Source organism: Microtus oregoni, unplaced genomic scaffold, assembly GCF_018167655.1.
Source record: "Microtus oregoni isolate MIOR12 unplaced genomic scaffold, Mior012 000002F_ref0000024, whole genome shotgun sequence".
NCBI lineage: Eukaryota > Metazoa > Chordata > Mammalia > Rodentia > Cricetidae > Microtus > Microtus oregoni.
The window spans coordinates 41,104,854-41,123,289 of record NW_024543061.1 but is presented as its reverse complement, the minus strand read 5'-3'; positions in this window follow the sequence as shown (position 1 = coordinate 41,123,289).

The following is an 18,436-nucleotide window of genomic DNA, read 5'->3' as shown; positions in this document are numbered from 1 at the left end:
GGGACCCCCAAGATGCCTTGCTCAGTGTTATGACACTTTGTGTCTGAAACATAGATGAACACATTGGTATTTCTTTACTTTCTTAAATAACAATGAATTTCTGAGCTGTGGGATTTTCATTGCCAGCAGTTTTCCCCATGGGCCTTAAATGATGGCCTTGGCTGAAGCTAGCTATCTGAACCTGGAGAGGCCTTGGTGTTGCTGCCGCTGCCGTGTGCCGCCACCAGGCTACAGGTTGGAACAGGGCTGAGGCGCTGAGATCAGGAGCAGAGATGAAAAGGACAGGACTGGCTCCATACCGATGGACAGACACATGGACAGCAGGTCCAGATAGTGAACGGGCAGAGGAGCAGACGGCAAGTTGAGCAGGTTCCATCAAGGGCAGGGACAGGTAGAGCTGAAGCCCCTGGACAGGCTGGAGTTCTCTGCCTATTGGTCCCTCGGGTAGATGAGCCATTGCCATCTCAGTGCTAGCTGTCCACCTGTTTGTGGGCTCCAGGTGAAGGATTCCTCACCTTCCTTTGGACTGTGTCTGGTAGGGTCTTGAGCCTGGGTTTTATGATGACTCTCCTGTTCCCCTGCACTCCCAGAATGCCTGGAAAATTTACAAGGTGACTCCGTTTCTCCTCTGAGGAATAAATCATCACCAGGCTGTGTTGCATGGATGTTGTCCGACAGGCAGGGTTGCTCACATGCTCACCCAGGTGTAGAGTCAGCCTCTATTCTCAAAACAGAGTCAAAGGCTGCTTATGAAATGGAGTCTCTGGGGTCATGGCACAGTGAGAAAAACCGCGGTGTATATCACACGAAGTAACTTAGGGCAAACACAGCCATTTCCCCACCATATTAGCTTATAACCTTCATTGATTTATGTATTTCTTGTACTTTATCATGCTGGCCTTGAACTCTGGAACCTTCTACCTCAACCTCCTGTGCACTGGGATTGCAGGTGTGCACTGCCATGTCTAGCCAGCTTATGCCCCTTTCCTCTTGCCTTCTGTTCTCCGCCAAATCTACTGTGACAACACTCTTTTTTAGATCTTTCTGGCCTTTATTTCCTTCCAGAGGTGCTCGTAGCACAGAAAACACACACACTTTTCTCGTGTTAGCCTGTCTTTGTTCATTTCTTTTCAGACTGAGGCAGAACCCTTAAGAGGAGGGAGGAATAGTTTTCCTTCCTTCGAGCCCAGATTTTCCTTCCCTTCCTTTGACCACACAGACTCCCCAGGAAGCTGAGCCTAGGACAGGCATTAGTGAGCTGGAGGTTGGTGAGGAAAGCCTCGGGCTCACCAGCAGGGACAGCAGGGAAGTCGCTTTGGGTAGAGGGAAGAGCTAGATTCCCATGCGTACCCCAGGAAGGCATGTCTGCTTCGTGGGGAGCCATCGAGTTGTTGACCTGGGAGCTCACCAACATTTGCAATGGGAAAAGCTCCTTTCTGATTGTCACCAAGGAGGTCAATAGGCCAGCATTTCCCCCTTTCAAATAAGAACATAAAAATTAAATCAGAAATGGCCTCTGAATCTGGCAATGCTCAGGTGTGGACCCGGCACTGACTACACCAGTGCCCTAAGCAATGCTCTTCAGCCTTGTAGGCGCCACCCCTTTCTCCTTCCACGGGTGATGTGTAGACGGACTTTTCCTTGGGTAGACAGTTCACAGAAACAACATGGAGCCTGTCCCACTAGCTCTTATAACCTAAATTAACTTATTTATATTAATTTACATTTTGTCTCAAGACTTTTTACCTCTCTTCTTTCCATTTTGCACCTTCTGTTTTCCTCTCTGTGTCCTCTGCCATCTGCCAGGGACCTGAATTCATGTCCTTTCTTCTTTTTTTTCCTCTAAAGTCCTGCCAAACTTCCTGCCAAGCTATTGGCCATTCAGTTCTTCATTAAACCAGTCAGAAGGCACCTCGGCAAAGACACATCCTCACAGAGTACAGAAAGATTGTTCCACAACAGTGAGGAGTATCTGGGGATTTTTTTTTTTTAATATATAGTTCTAAAATGTGTGTGTATGTCTGTCTGTCCATCCGTCCTCTGATGTTGGTCTTTACCTTTCTCTTTGTTTTTGAGGCAGGTCTCTCTTGTGTGTAGATGCATTGCCTACTCCAGGCTAGCTGGCCCATGAGCGTCCTGGGGAATCCCTGGATTTCCCACCTCACCACAGGAGCACTGGGATTACAGCCACACTCCATGGTCTCAGGCTTTCGCTTGAGTTCTGGAGATCTAGCTCAGGTGGTCAGGTTGCCATGGTGCGTGTTTGAACCCAGGGAGTCAAGTGCCCAGCTGTGAGGTGTAGCATGCATAAAGGAGGCTGATGGGGTCATGGGAATAACAACCAGGAGCGTTCTGAACCCATCACAATGCCTTGGAGGAAGTGTTCCCCATCCAGCCCTAGACCAGAATGTTGGGAAACGGGAGCTTTGTAAGACCTGTGTGAGCTTTATGTGCCGTTTGTGAGCAAGGCTGAGCTGTGGCCCTGGTTGAAAGAAGAGCAAGCCTTAGCACCCAGTGAGGGCACCTTGATGTGTGTGCCCAAGATGCCCAATTTCCCCAGGTGTTCCTCCTTTCACCAGCCCATCCTGGTATAGAGAATGCTGGCCCCCATCCTGTGGCCGGTACCATCACCATGGGCAACAGCGGCTTCCCACTGCACACACCTGCTCCTCTCTCTGTACCTTCTTCGTGTGCTCAGCCTCTGCCCTGCCATCCCAGAAGGGTGAAAATTGGTGGGTACACACCCATGATGCTTTGCTGGGTGGAGGTTGGTTCTGAGGCTTGTCCTCTCAGTTGCCTGCTGAGACATCTTCCTTACTGACCCTCTTCCTGGCTTCCTGTTCTTTTGGTTTACCTCCTATCAGGGTTTTCTGGAACCAGTTCCCAAATTTAGGGCATGCATGCAAATAATTTTTTCTCCCTGCTCCACTTCCAGGGAAGTGACTTGGTTCTAGTCTGATGTCTGTCAGTGAGAACCGATAAGATCCTGGGAACATCTCTCTGCTAATCTTTCTCAACATCCTTGGCTGGGATCTTGAGATGACAGTTATCAAAAGGGAGACTTACAAGAATATTCCGTGTAATTGAAAATAGCACTCTGCACGCAGGAGTTTGTTGTTGTTGTTTATAGTCTTTCACCATGTAGCCTAGCCTGGCCCAGAACCTATGATCCTCCTGCATCTGCATCCCAAATACTAGCATTACAGGTCTATGAGTACTACTGATAGCTCTGGAGGTTTCCCTGGCTTGGTTCAAATCCATCACGAACACGAAGAGCTCTCACACTTCTGACTAACACTCACCGAATCTCCCTGGTTATTTCAGGGAATCTAATTGATTCATTCACTTAGCGGATCTTTGGCAAATATTGACTTAACACCTGTTATGTCGAAGCCACACTGCTACAGTAGAAAGAAAGAATAAGATGAGGTCATTGTCTCCAAGGAGAGAAGACGCATCTGCACGACGACGCTGCTCCTCCATATCACAGGGAAAAGGCAGTGAGCATGTCAGTGGCCATTAGAAGGGAGCCTAAGAGAGGTCAGAGGAGGGTGAGGAGACGGCCAAAGAGACAGAGGGAGACAGGGCTCTCCACACAGGGGAGGAAGTTATAGAATGTGCTGGGCCTGGGCTGTCAAGATGGCTCAGTGGTTAAGAGTGCTTGCTGCTCTTTCAGAGGACTGGCATCCTAACTTGGGAGCATTCCTAGGATCTATGCCAAGTGGGTTACAACCAGCCATACCTCCAGTTCTGTGGGCATCTGATGATTCTTGTCACCCGGCCACCTGCTTCTGTGTACAGACATATAATTAAAAATTTAAACTAACTATAAAAATACAAAAAGAGTGGGAGTCCTATATCCTGCTACAGACAGTCCATACATGTCTTGGGAAGAGAGCCGACAGACTGCCTTCCTGAGCTCTGGCTAATGGCGGCAGACCAGAAAGTGGTCCTTCCTCATACTTGTTGAGCACTCAGAGATCAAAGTGAGAACTCTCAGAACTCAGCTTCAAGGTCAGCACAGCAAACGCCTCCGTTTTACAGATGAAAAAAACCGAGGCCACTGAGAGGATGTCTCTTTGCTCAGACAGATGCCCAGTAGGGACCACTCTCCACATTCCCTCTTGAGAAAGACACCTTAAGGAATGTGTCCTTGTGGTGCTGACCTTATCTGGAGGACAGGCTGTGAGCTGGAGCCCTGGAGTAACACACAGGAGGCCACTAAAGGTTGCATGGCTCTGGGAAATTGTAGGTTAGCATGGCAACACGCTCACAGGCTGACCCATCCCTAAGGCACCCCAGCTTTGTCCCTGAGGAGAGCTGTGATGACTCAAGAGCGCAGAGAACAGGAGGTCATTCAGGGTGCGAGCTGAGCTTGGGTTCTCTCTAACTCCCGGACTGCCACAAAGAGGTGCTGCTCTTATTGGTCTAATGTGAATCAAAGAGCTGAATGATCCTGTTCATTTTCCTCCTTTTGTGAGCGTGGGGAGGATACAGCGGCTGCCTAATTGGATGGAGAAGAGGCCAATTTATTATTCTCTTATCCTCGCTGGGCAGAGCAGGAGGAGACCTCTGAGAGCGCCTCGGGGAGTCTCCGGGCTTCTCCAGAAGTTGCTGATGGGACTAGAGCTGCCAGCTCACATGTATAATTTGGCCCTACTGTTTTTTGTTTTGTTTTTTAAAAAAATAATGCTTTAAAACAGATGCTGACGTTTTAAATGCAGGGACAGGGGGTTACACGGTCAATTTTGCATTCTTAGCTTGGGTCTGAAAATGGGGAACTCAAGGCCTCCCTCCTCTCTGGTCCGTAATGGAGGGACTGATGGAGGCACCCATAGTGTAGGTACCGGTTCCCTGGACATGTTAGCACTTGGTGGGCTCTGGGTACATTTGGGTTTTGGAGTCCTGTGGTGTCCTTTTCTTTGGATACCAACGTGTGGTCTGGGGTGTCACCTTGTCAAAGCCCTGATCCAGACAGCAGCGCACTGGCCAGGGCATCCGGCAGGGATACTGGGTGAGGGGTCTAATGGCAGATTAAGTCGCCCATTAGGGAGCCATTAGAACGCAGCGGGATACAAAGCCAGTAACGAGAGAGGCTGAAGCCACAGACAGGCTCCTGGGGTGCGCCATCCAATTTAATTCTTTTTTCCCTTTAAACGCTAGGCAGATGAGAGTGGGGACCATAAGTCACCTTCTGTGCCGTGGCTTTTCGGAAAGGATATATAGAGAGAAATTAGAGGAGGCACAGGAAGGAGGGCGGTGAGGAACAAGGCTGCCGCATTGCAGCTTGACTGAAGGCAGGCCCAAGGTGTCCACGGAACTGAGGGCGGGACATGCAGCGGGGCTGTTGTTCCGACAAAGACGTTCCACGGCTCAGAGCCTCCCGGCTGGCCTGCTGCTCAGGCAGGGAGTAGAAAGGGTGGGCGCACAATCAAAGAGCCCCCTCTGGAACCTGCACTTCATACTTCTGATGTGTTTGCTACCTGGAAGCTGAAGTTCAGATCCAGCTCAGCTGGGCTTCGATCCTGTGACTCGGAATGTTCCGCATCCTCTTCCATATCATGCTTTTCTTAGCTGTTGAGTGGGGCACAAAGACTGGGGACAGAAGTCCCAGAAGGCTCCCACTAACTGATACTTCCATTTATGTGATGTTCAAAACATTGACAGTCCCTGAATAAGGGCAGATTTGACTCCCTATCAGCTTTGGTGGCCCTTTGGGTCTATGTATCAATCGGCTGGGACATTTCCTGGCCAGAGAGCCCTGAGAGTCCCAAGTACATTAAGTGGGAAAGGTTATGGTCCACATCCGTGTTTTGAGGCACAGGTGGGCAGGGTTGGAATTAGAATATCTCAGTAAACAAGCAGGATAGCTTGGGGTACTCAGGACTCTGTCCAGAGCTCCACAGCACTGGTTATGGGGTGGGATTGTTGAATGGGTGTGAGTGTCCCACCCTTACCCCAAGATCTGTTCTGGGCCTTCTGCTCTCTTGGTGACCACTCAGTCAACCTGCCTGTATCTTCAGGCTCCCTCTACACCAGCTTCAAGTAGAGGCAGAGGGCTGTCTTTGTCTTGAGGGTACCTTGATAAACATGGGGATCTCTGTACAGACATCCTTGTCCTGCTAGTTATCCAGCTGGTCCTGTCTCAACAACAGACAGCAGATGGGTCATGTTGTGGACATGTCCACGTGGCCCTTAGAGGACACGGGGTATACAACCAGCTTCACTCCTAGCCTGGACTTTGTTTCCCACTGCCCGCATCTCTGTCCTCAGCTATCTTGAGGACCTGTTTTGCTCTTCAGGCTCCATTGAGAAGGAGAAAGGAAGAAGTCAAGGCAAGTTCAAGGGTGTGTGGTGCAACTGGAAGCTTTTGAGAATCCTTCTGAGTAGGGCCAGTGGCCCTGGGCTGCTGCATGTGTAGATGCTGTTCATGGTGATAGTGCCAAAGGGGAGGTGCTCTCCACCAACTGAGCTCCTGTGCAGAGGAAAGTGTCGAGTTTCTGGGCTGAGCACAAAGGGGGTGCACTAAAGGGGGACCCTGTCAGCAGAATCTATGAGATGCTTCACCTGAGTTCAGGGTATACAGGGTGGGCACCTCAAAAGTTCTCATGTTTAGGAGGTATGCTGGCAAGAGGGGGGAGTACAGGAAGTCAGCAGGATGGAGCGAGGATACTTCTTTCAGCCCAGTTTCCCTGTTCAGCACCCAGCTGCCCAGGAGCCCGGGCTTCACATGGTCCTCTCTCTTGGTCTAAAAAACGGTGTTGTGGTTGTGCCCAGGTTGATGCTGTGGCCCTGTCATCTCTCCTACTAAGGGCTACAAGGTCCCTTATCTCCATCCCTTCAGCTTTTGAACCTTTCCAGCTTCCTCATCCCTGTAACTTCTCCACCCAGCTTCTCCACCCTGCAGCTTCTCCACATCTCCAGCTTCACCAGTGGATTCTCCATCTCTGCAGCTTCTCCACCCCTCCAGCTTCCCTACCCCAGCGGATTCTCCACCTCTGCAGCTTCTCCACCCCTCCAGCTTCCCCACCTCTGCAGTTTCCCAACCCAACCTCCCCATCTCTGCAGTGCCTACCCCCTCACCCCAGCATCCTCTGCAGCTTCTGTTCCATCCCTCTCTTCTTTGGGCTTTCATTCTCTGCTGTCTTTGCGCTCAGGTCCGTTGCTTGCAGTTAATTCTCTACCATCCCCTTTCAAAGCCTTGCCTTTGGGTTCAGAGGAAGAACAAACCCATTTCTGTAAAGCCGCTCGCTGTTTGCCCTTCAAACCCCGACTCTGTGCAGCAGGAGCCAGGCCTTTCAGGAGGATTGTGTTTTGGGAAATAGGCCTCAGGGATCTGTTTCAGGAATTCTGTTTACCTGGGCTCTGTTCTCTCTGCACAGCCCAATCCACCCTCTCGTGGGAGGAGCTCCTGGCTGGAGGAAGGGCAGTGGTTTGAAGGAGATGCCCAACAGAGAGCAGCACTTTGGGGAGACTTTTCTCCTGTCCTGGTGGTTTCCAGCAGGTGACAGGTATGGACAGTGGGGACAGATCTTTGTGGGAATCCTGCTAGGTTCTTGACACTAATTTATACCTTGTGGAAATCCACACCAGAGTCCAGTCATTCAGAAGCTACTGACTGAGTGCCTGCTGAATGCCAAGCATCACGGTGCCAAGAGCAGAAAGAGGGGGTGCCTGCCCATGGTTTGCATCTGTGCTTGGGAACTGAGACCCTGCTAACCCAGAATGTGGTACAAGTTGGCCTTTGTGCTTTTGCATTGTCTCCACCAGCAATGCTTTTCCCCGAGTCACGTGATGGATTAGACAGAGTTCTTTAGAACAGAACCGAGAGAATAGATCCATATTACAAGGGAATTTGTTAGAACGGCTTCATGACGGAAGACTGGGGGAGTCCCGTGAAGTTTGTCTCATACTGGAAAGACTGTAAACCCAGTAGCTACTCAGTCCAGGGGGCTAGAAGCCTCAGCAGTCTCAGTCTGGCCCTGAAGGCCTAGAGGATTCCCGGAGAGCAGCTGGTCTGCAGTCCACACTGGGAGGCTGAAGAAGCCTGGTGTCTATAGCCAGGAAGGCCGATAGCAAAAACTGCCGCAATGGAGTGGATGCACTCAACAGCCCCAGCGAAGGCAGGCAGGCAAAAGCAGCACTGTGCGTCACTCTTCGCGTGGGAATTGTCAAATGGTGTTGCCCATTCTGGGGAGGGCGTTCTCTGTTAATGCTTAGTGACCCACCCAGAGCATTTCTCCTAGTGGGTTCCAGATCCAACCCAGTAGTAACCGAAGATAACAGTCACACAGGCGTCCTCACGTCTTCTCACATATGTGTCCAGCCTCTCTGTTCTTGAGTCCCCCTCTTTTTGTGTCTCCAGTATGTTCCCTACATGTGGTCAGTCAGATTCGGAATGCCAATCTCATGAGAATAAGGGTTCCCTCTTCTGTATCCAACCCTCTTTCCTCTCTCTCTGTCATTTTGTCATATCTCCTCTTTCTCTATCTCTCTTGCATCTTCCTTCCCTCTTTCCCAGTCTCTTTTTTAGTGCTTACTAATGATGGAATTCAGGGCCTTGAGTATGCCAGGTACCAGTCTGCCTCTCTCTCTCTCTCTCTCTCTCTCTCTCTCTCTCTCTCTCTCTCTCTCTCTCTGTGTGTGTGTGTGTGTGTGTGTGTGTGTGTGTATGTGTGATCTGCAGTATTCCCAGAACAGAGGCTAGCCCATAGCATATAGTAGGTGCTCAAACAATGTTTACTGGGCACATAAACTTTGACTTGTACTGAGTATAAGCATAGGTAGAGCGGGATTAGGGATGAATGGCTTAGCAGCAGGAGAGACAGCTGGACAGATTCGGGAAGATTGGGAGGCAGGACCACAAAGAGAACAAATAATTTTATTACAGAAACCATGATCATGCAGCAAAATTCTGGGGTGAACAAGAATGCGGTACCCTTAAGGATCTAGGAGTTGGGTAGGACTTACACATGGAAGATGGGGTAGAGATGGGGTGGGAAGCAAAAGGATGGTCCCTGAGGGATGGGAACCAGTCCAGTTTCCCAGCTCTTGGGGGGAAAGTGCCACATTTAACCTACAGGTAAAGATGTCAAGCTTACACAAACAGCCTGGGCCCTGGTACTTTAACTTCTGTGTACTTGACTGCTTTCACCCTCAGTCCCAGTAGGAACGGGAAGAGGGGTCAGGGTGTCGTAGGTAGGTATAGCCTGGGCGGGGGGTGATGTTCAGAGCTCTGCCCTCCTGCCAAGAATGGCTCTGAAGTCACACCTGATCCTTTTAGAGATGTGTGGAGAACTCATCCAGTTAGCTGGGCAGAGTCAATCTCAACTGTCTGCTGGTGTGACCAGGGACCAGTAAGATCTCTTCAGAGATCAGTTTATAAAGCTGTTGCTTTGTTCTCATGAACGACAAGTTATTTTTGTAAAGCTTTAACTACATGGTGTGTAGTATGTGTTTAATGCTACCTGATGGAATCATGTGGGGGAAGGGGCTATTGAAAGAATCTCAGGGTCCCAGATGTCCCCTGAACAGTTACATTAGTCTCCAGGTGGGACCCAACATCCGTGTGTATTAAGTTCCTGGTGACAACCAATGTGGAGCCAAGTCTGAGAGTCGCCAGCCCCTCCTACCATGTGGACCAGGGGTCAATGACATCAGTATTCGTGGGGTGGCAGTTGGAAACTGGATCTCCATCTCTACCCTAGAACCCTCGAGTCAGTGAATTTGAGTGATGGCATGGCGAGGCCTGTCCTTAGTCTAGCTGGAAAAGCCATGCTGGGGGCTGCTTCTATCTGGTTCTGGTTGGTTCTATTGGTAAGGTGACCACTATGAAATCATGAAGACCTGAGTTCAGATCCCCAGCTCTCATATGACAGTAGAGTGATGTGTGTCTGTAATCCCAGGACTGGGGGGATGAAGACAGGAGATGGGCTCCTCGGGTTCACTGGCCAGACAGTCTAGCTGTATCTGTGAGCTTTGAGTTAAGCTGATTTAAAAAATAAGGGAGAGAGTGATGGAAAAAGATACTCAACATTGACCTCTGGATGCCACATAAATATAAAAACACATGTATACACATACATGCAATATGTAGATTCACACATACATACAAGTACACCCACCCACCCACATATATACACATGCTAACCCAAATACACATACACACATGTATAAACATATGTACACACACGAATATGTATACATCCACAAATACACACATCCACACACACTAACATATACACTTGTATACATACATATGTGTGTTTATACACACACACATACATACAATGTAAAGCACCATTCTAAAAGCATAGTCTCCGGGGCTCTGGCTGCTTTACACAAGGTGTTTATTTAACTAAATGAATAATCTGGCTCTTTGGTGGTACCAGCTACATTTCAAATGTTCCATGGCAATACGTAGCTAGTAAATACATTGTTAGACAGGGCGGAGAGAGTATTTACATTGCCAGAGATTGCACTGGATAGCACTGTTCTAGAACATTCTTCATGTTTAAATACTTAGAGACATACACACAGACAGATGGTACTGTCCCTTGGATATGATAAAAATAAAATATGTTCAACACTAAGGGTGTGTCTAGATTATTGGTAGTTTTGTTCATCTTTAACAAAGTCAAGAACACAAGAGGGAGTTGGAGTTCAGTGCAAGGATGCTTGCCTGGTGTGCAAAAAAAGAAATGGCAGCAAGTTTGACCTGAGGCTGTAGCTTGGTGGAGGTCTAACATTCGTGGGAACCTTGATTCAATCCAGGACACTTAAGGAGAAGCAGAGAAGGGGTGGTGTGATGGTCCAGGTTTTAATCCTAGTGCTGGGGAGGCAGAGATAGAGGCAGAAGGATCTCTGAGTTTCAGGCCAGCTAAGGCCTGAGGTCTTGAGATCCTGAGATCCTGTCTCAACAACCAAAAAGAAGAAGAAGGGGAGGATGAGGTAAAGGAGAAGAAGAATGGAGGAGTTAGAGGAGGAGGGAGAGAGTGAGGAAAGGGAAGAGGAGGAAGAAGAGGTGTGTGTGTGTGTGTGTGTGTGTGTGTGTGTGTATGGCAGGGGTGGGGGGAAACAAGGCACACCCTGAAAAAGTGCATTTTGTGGGTAAGAACACATGAATAAAAATGGAAGGGAGAAATTTGGGAAGCAAGATCCATTTCAGGAGTCAAGTGACACGCAAGATGGCTCCTGTTGGTCCACTTTTCCTTGGCATAGTCTCTGAAACCATCCTCTGCTGCTAGCTGGGCACACTCCTCACTAACCACAGTGCGGAAACGTAGTAGCGGCCAGATGCGGCTGGTGCGCGAGCCCAGTGCAGATCTAAGACGCATGCCCTTAGTTAAATAACAGGCAAGCGAGGGAGAAGTCACAGTGTGAATTAGGGTCCACAGCTTGAGGGCATGGTGGCAGCAAGGGATGGGTCTTGGAACCAAGCCTTCTGTTTCCCAGGGGAAGGGAGATGACGCTTTCTTGCACAACACGGGCTAAACTGCATAGCAAGCCAATGCCACTGCAGCCCAGAGTAACACATTGTTAATTCAGCCACCTGGGAAGCCAGTGGAAGGTGAGGTACAGGCTGGTAATTCCTTTACCACTCAGTCTTTGATGTGCTTCTCCCAAGGTCAGGGTGAGCTAAAAGAGGCGAAGGTCAACGGGCATTGTTAACCCCACTGGATGAGAATGAGACCACTACTACAATTTTTGAGTCTAATTTGAAGCAAGCCTTATTGAATACTGACCAGGATGATGGACACTAGCTAGGTCCATACCTGGGATTCCCAGAGAATGGTCATGTGAATTACGTTAGTCAGGTGCTTAGGACGGGAAAACTCACAAGGGTACATCACATTCTGGACAAGCACACAATCTGATGTTCTTTTTATCTACGCACCTCCTGCCTACCTGTGAACAAGCGCATCCTGTGCAGTTGGGGCAACCAACCTTGTTTACAGAAGTGAAAACACTGGGCTTGGTTATCTGACAGGACCAACAGGCCCCGTCATTCCAGGCAGTTATTCCTCTCTCTCTCTCTCTCTCTCTCTCTCTCTCTCTCTCTCTCTGGTTTTTTGGGACAGGGCTTCTCTGTGTAATAGTCCTAGCTCTCCTGGGACTAGCTTTTGTAGACCAGGTTGGCCTTGAACTCACAGAGATCCACCTGCTTATGCCTCCCAGGAGTGCTGGAATTAAAGGAGCCCGTCACCACCACCCGGCTGTCTATAGCTCTCTTAAGCACAGTAACTTAAACTTAAAACACAGCTTTAGCCCTCAAGCAGATCTACCCCTGGAACACGTCCTCTCACATAGCTCTCCGTGTGTTTGCCTGTTCTTCAGATCACTGCAAACATCTGCTAAGTGATATGGCTTGGATTAAAGCCACGAATTCTCAGCTCGTCATCTGGTTATTAAAGCTGAGCACCTTAGGGATTTGGGGTTCTCCCATGACAACCTGGGGAGGAGTCATAGCCAACCTCACCTTTAAAAGGAGCACAGCCCGGCATCAGTCAGTGGTTTTTCCACGGTTGCATAGCTACCACTGCCCTAGCCGAGCATTCCGAGTTTAAAAACGAACCCCAAATTTGACGCATATCAAAATACAAAAAGGTTTTCAGAGCTGACATGACTCTACATGTGGAAAATCCCACCTCAGTTTCATGTGAGACACAATAATCAAAATGCAGGTGTGCTAAAAAACACTTCATGAAGTTCCTTTGGGGTTGCATGCAAAGGTGTGGATGAAAATGAGTGGAATTCGTCTGTAGACTTTAGTGCCATCCCTAAGATAATTCACTGTGGAAATGCAACTATTTAAGAATCTGAAGTTAATCTGGAATCTGCAATAAATACTATTGATACTGAATACCTTGACTCAGAGACTCTAAGTCTGCAGAGCACAACAGAGGTCCAATCATTTGATGGTCACTCCTAGCTACCTGATAAGAACCTGACCCTGGGCATGCCTCTGTGTGGACTTTGTTTTTGTGGAGTTTAGAATCTAAACAGAATGACAGGGTTGGGGTGTGTGGCTGAAGTAAACTAGCAATCTAAATGGCCTCAGATTATGACCAATGCCAAAAAAAAAAAAAAAAACAAACGAAAATCAAAACACATAACAACAACAAAAACCCAAGGGACTTCAGAGGAGGCGGGAGGGAAGATGAGGGAGGAATTTGTCCAGAGACTCTCCTTTGCAGAGGGATCTCTGGAAAGAGGATGTTGATGCTCAGTGTGGTGGTTTGAATGAGAATGGTCCCCCATAGCCTCAATTACTTGAATGCTTAGTCATTAGTAATAGCACCATTTGAATGGATTAGAAGAATTAAGAGCTGTGGCCTTTGGGGGGAATGTGTCTGGGGGTGTATGTAAGCTTTGAGGTTTCAAAAGCCTATGCCAATCCCAGGGTCTCTCTCTCTCTCTCTTTCTCTCTCTCTCTCTCTCTCTCTCTCTCTCTCTCTCTCCCTCTGCCTGTGGATCAGGATATAGCTTTAGTGCCTGCCTGCATGCTACCATGCTCCCCTCCATTATGACAATGGACTAACCCTCTAAAACTGTATCAGAGCAAATGCCTGCCTGGGAAAGAGGCAGGAGAGGCTACAGTGAGGGTGGATGTTCCTTCTCTTCCCTTCAAAGGTGACTTCTGAAGCTGGGTAGGGTGGCCCATGCCTATTATCCCAACGGTGATAAAGCTGAGGCAAGAAGACTCCTCTGAGTTCAAGGCCAGCTATGGCTTTTAAGTGAGTTCCAGGTCAGTCTGAACTACATTGTTAAGACCCTGCCTCAACAAAAACACAAACCACTACCACTAAAACCCAAATTAAATCAAATAAGCAAATGAAAACCTCAAAAACTGAATCGTAACGTGTGGCTTGTATTTCTTTTCACTGGCCATTGCTCAGACACTGGCTTGCATGGACTCCACTGTTTATCTGGCTTCCTCTACAGTGTGGTGACTCAAACCTGGGCTCGCTGCCAAGAGTTCTGTCAGCTAAAAGTGAGCTGTGCACCAAGCTTCGAGCTACAGTGAAGCAGTAAACAGTGGAGAGTTGGCTTTTCTCTCCTCAATTCCTTTGTCAAGTAGAACATCCTGCATTTGGGGACCCTCACTTGGTGAAGGTGTGTGTGTGTGTGTGTGTGTGTGTGTGTGTGTGTGTGTGTGTGTGTGATGAGGTTGGCCTTGCCATGTAGGAGCATGGGAGGAGAAGCTGAGAAGTACTTATCATTATTTCTGGAGCCTATGACAAGACAGGCAAGATTCTAAACATATTATATCCAGCAGTTCATTTAATCTCCATGACAACACACTAAGAAACCTGTGTACAATGCACACTGCCACTTTTCATGGTCAACAGTGGCTCCAGAACTCCTGCCCCTCAGCTCTGTGAAGGTGACTAGTGGGGCCTTCAAATTGATTTGACTGACTGCAAATACAGCCTACCTTCTCCCTTTGACCCTGTGCTCAACTACATGTGACCCTCTCTCATGGAGGTCTCACTAAAAGCACACAGTTGACTTACCTACCACGTCTTGGGATGCTCTCTGGACAACTCCTTTAGGCAAACATGATAGTGTGACTGTTGAGGAATATTCCTTTACAATGTGTGAAGACATGCCATTGTGATTCGTTTAATAACGAGCTAAATGGCCAGTAGATAGGCTGGAAGAGGCTGGGCAGGACTTCTGGGGACAGAAAGCATTCGAAGAGGAAAAGTGGGGTCTCAAGCTAGACACAGAGGAAGCCGGACATGTAGGAGGAGAGGTAAAAGCCATGAGTCACGTGTCAGCACATAGATAATAGAAACGGGTTAATTTAAGCTCTAAGAGCTGGTTAGAAGCAACCTAAGCTAAGGCCGAGCTTTCATAATTAATAAGAAGTTCCTCTGTGTCATTATTTGGGAGATGACTGGCAGAACAGAGAAAGACTCATTCCATTTGACAGCTTGACGGGAATTAGTGCCATCATGGAATGGAATTCTGGTGTGTCTAGGAGGGCATTTCCACTCAAAGACTCACCCTGTGCTGCTTAGTGTTTTTGTTTACTTGGCACAAGCTAGGGTCTTCTGGGAAGAGGCCACCTCAACTGAGAAAATACCTCCATCAGATTGTCCTTGACGGGTCTGTGAGGCATTTTCTCAGATGATGATTCATGTCAGAGGGCCCAGCCACAGTGGATGTTGTTACCTCTAGGCATTCGGTCCTGGGAGGAATAAGAAAGGTAGCTGAATGTGAGCCTCAGAGCAGGCTAGGAAGCAGGTTTTCATTGTGGTTCCTGCCCGTCCCTCCTTCATGTGTGTCCTGACTTCCCTCAATGATGGACCGTGGTCAGGACATGTAAGCTGAATAAACTGTGTTCTTCGTGAGAGGCTTCTAGTCACAGCAATAGACAGCAAATTAAGACACGTCAGAACGTGGACACCATTCCATGCAGATCTCCCGCTGCAGGGAAGAAAGGATATGAGCTGAGCACTGGCTTGCATTCCTCTGCTTCCTGGTTGCAATGCTGCCTCACTGCTGCCATGCCCTCCCCTTACATGACAGGCTGCACCCCCAAACTGCGAGCCAAGAGAAACCCTTCCTTCCTAAAGTCGTTTTCAGCCGGTATTTTGTCATAGCGTAAGGAAAAGGAGAGACACTGCAGGCTTGGTTTGCCTTCAGGTGTCACAGGCGAGGAAATAGACTCCCCGGGCTCATCCATTGGGTGGGGGCCTCCCAGGTAAAGAAGAACTAGAGGCAAATCCACATCTGGGTGATAGGTGAGCCCTGACCTCACACGACAGGTTATTGAACTTTGTGTCTCAAAGGTTCCCGGTCAAACCTCAGTCATGTGGGACCTTTTCAGCCTTGTGGGAGAAGTCGGATTTTTTATTTTCAGTCCCTAAAGCATGTCAGCAATTTAGGGACGGGCTATTATGAAATCCCTAAGGTCCTGGCTTTTGTCCTGGATGGAAGTTCTCTAGTGATTGAGGACACCCAGTTAAACAAGCCCAGTAGATGTGTGTGTGTCTCACACTGGCTTCTACTTCCCTCCCCTCCTGCTGTCCCTGCTGTCTTCAGTCTCTTCCACTCCTGGGTATTTATTTGCCCTGCATTTGGAAGAGCTCCAAACCCACACCTACACCCAGGGCTTATCTCTGGCCTTTGTTGTGTATCTGTGTTTTCCCACCAGGGCCCTGCCTAGGCCCCTCAGGTCCTCCTCCCTGTTTCCCATCTGCTACCTGTGTGTCACAGCTAAAGACTCACACCTATAGCCTTCCCCAGAGAAGGCCCTGGGCCCCAGCAGCTACCCTACTGGGAGACAGATGCCAGCTAATGACCCCTTCCTCAGGCACCTGTCCTCAGGCACCCCTGTGTCTGTCCCCAGCAGATTACTAGTGTGGGGCAGGCTCCTTCTATAAAAGCCATCTGTGATGGTTTCATTCACCCCTGCAGCCCTGTCTGGGGCTCCCTCTGCTTGCCTGCCTCAGTGTCTTCACTCACTGTGGCTCAGCATGGAGCACTGTGTCCCCCAATCACCTATCACAATTTGTCCTTCATTCCTAGGCCACGGCCACTTCTGCTTTGTCGAAGAAAAGTGTTTAACCTTTGCTTGAATGCATGATGGTAAGCGTGACTCTAGTTTTCCCCTTCTCTTGAGCCCCAGGTTTCATTTGTCCTTACTGGGTGGGTGGGGTCTGGATCTGCCACGCCCCTCAGCACTCTCAAGGTCACCAGTGACTGGGGTTCTTCTCAGCCCTTGGAAAGATCTTTAGTTGTGACTCCCTGACAGGGGTTCAGGTCCAAACCATAGGCCCAGGAGTGTGGTTGTATTAGGAGATAGTGTCTTTTCAGACATGGTTAAAAAGAGGTCATGAAAATAGGTCCTAATTTAGGAGAAACCTACAGCCATACACATGGGGACAGAGGATGATGGAGAGACACAGGGGCATCTGGTCACCTCAGTGTGAGGCAAGATGGTCCCCACTTCTCCCAGGAGGGTTTATCTCACTCTGCTTAGGCACATCTGAAGGAATTTTCCAAATGCAGTTTTGACTGAACTTAAATTTGACCTTTGTGAACATTTGACCCTGTTGTGCTAGTAGTTTTCTTTGTTTCTGTGATAAAATAAATAACTCAAGAGGAGAAAGTTTTCTTGTAGTTCATGCTTCTGGAAGGTTCTGACCAGCCTGGTAGGGAAGGCATGGCAACAGGGTTCAGTTCATGGTAAGATAGAGAGATAGGGCTGTAACAGAATTCTAAAGCAGGGATAATTCCAGCCTAGCCCCCACATCTAAAGTTTATACAACCTTTCCAAATACTACCACCAGCTGGAGACCATGTGTTCAAACATGTGAGCCTGGGGAGCAAGGCAGAGGAGTGGTGGGGAGGGCATTTCTATCCAAATCACAGCCATAACGTCCCTGAATTAGATTACACCATAGCAAACCTTTATCGAAGCACACAAAGAAACTGAGTGTGTATGTGTGTATGTATGTATGTGCATATATGTGCATGTGTCTGTATGTGCATGTATGTGTGTATGTGCATGTGTGTGTGGTTTTTGCTCAAAATCTGTCCTATCTGGAGATCAAGTGATGAGTTGAGGCTCAATATTTAAAAGCCATATGATAACTTGCTTCCGTAGTAGTCGGAATCCAACTCCCCTGTAGATGCCTCTCCTCTGGGTGCTGTGAATGATATACACATCTAGATGCCTTACAATGGTTGTGTGGGGAAAATAATCCTCTCAGCCCAGTTTATCAGGCAGCTTTGATCCCACCAAACAAACTTTCAACACAGAGGCAGTGACTCTGCCATCAGCACCGTGAGAGGTGTTGCTTGCGGCTGGCTGTTCTGTGTGCGGTGGGTGCTTGCTGTTCTCCTGGCCCTGTGGTACTTTTTAACTAGGATGAGTTTTATTTGGTCTGATTTCCTGAAATAGAATGTAATTCCTCACTCAGATAGTCTATCAGCCCAGAGAGAAAGCTGCCCCGGCACTTGTGGCTTAGCTGTTTCGGGGGAGACTGTGGTGGAGTTGGGGGAGGATCCACATTTCAGATCTAATATTGGAGCCTCGGGTGTATGTTTAGAGAGAAACCGCAAATTTGACATGCTGTCTCCACCCCAAACCCCAAACCAAACCAAGCCCCTTCTCACAGTCATTTCTAAAGTGCTGCAGAGCGGCTGTTTCTTCCTATCTGCTCCTCCTCCCTGAGTGAGCTATTTTTCAAGAGGACAGCAGTGTCTGTTAGCATCTAGGTCGCCAAGTGGATCTGACTGGCGTTCCTTGCTTGTCCTGGTTCCTTTTGACCAAAGACTACTTTGAGCTGACAACCGGGCAAGCAGGGCCTGTGTCAGGGACAGTCCCCTTGAGGTGGGGTGTGAGCAGGGATTTCAGAGCGAAGGGATTTTAAAACATAGCTAGCAAAGCTGTCTTTTTGTGAAAGGAACGAACTCAGCT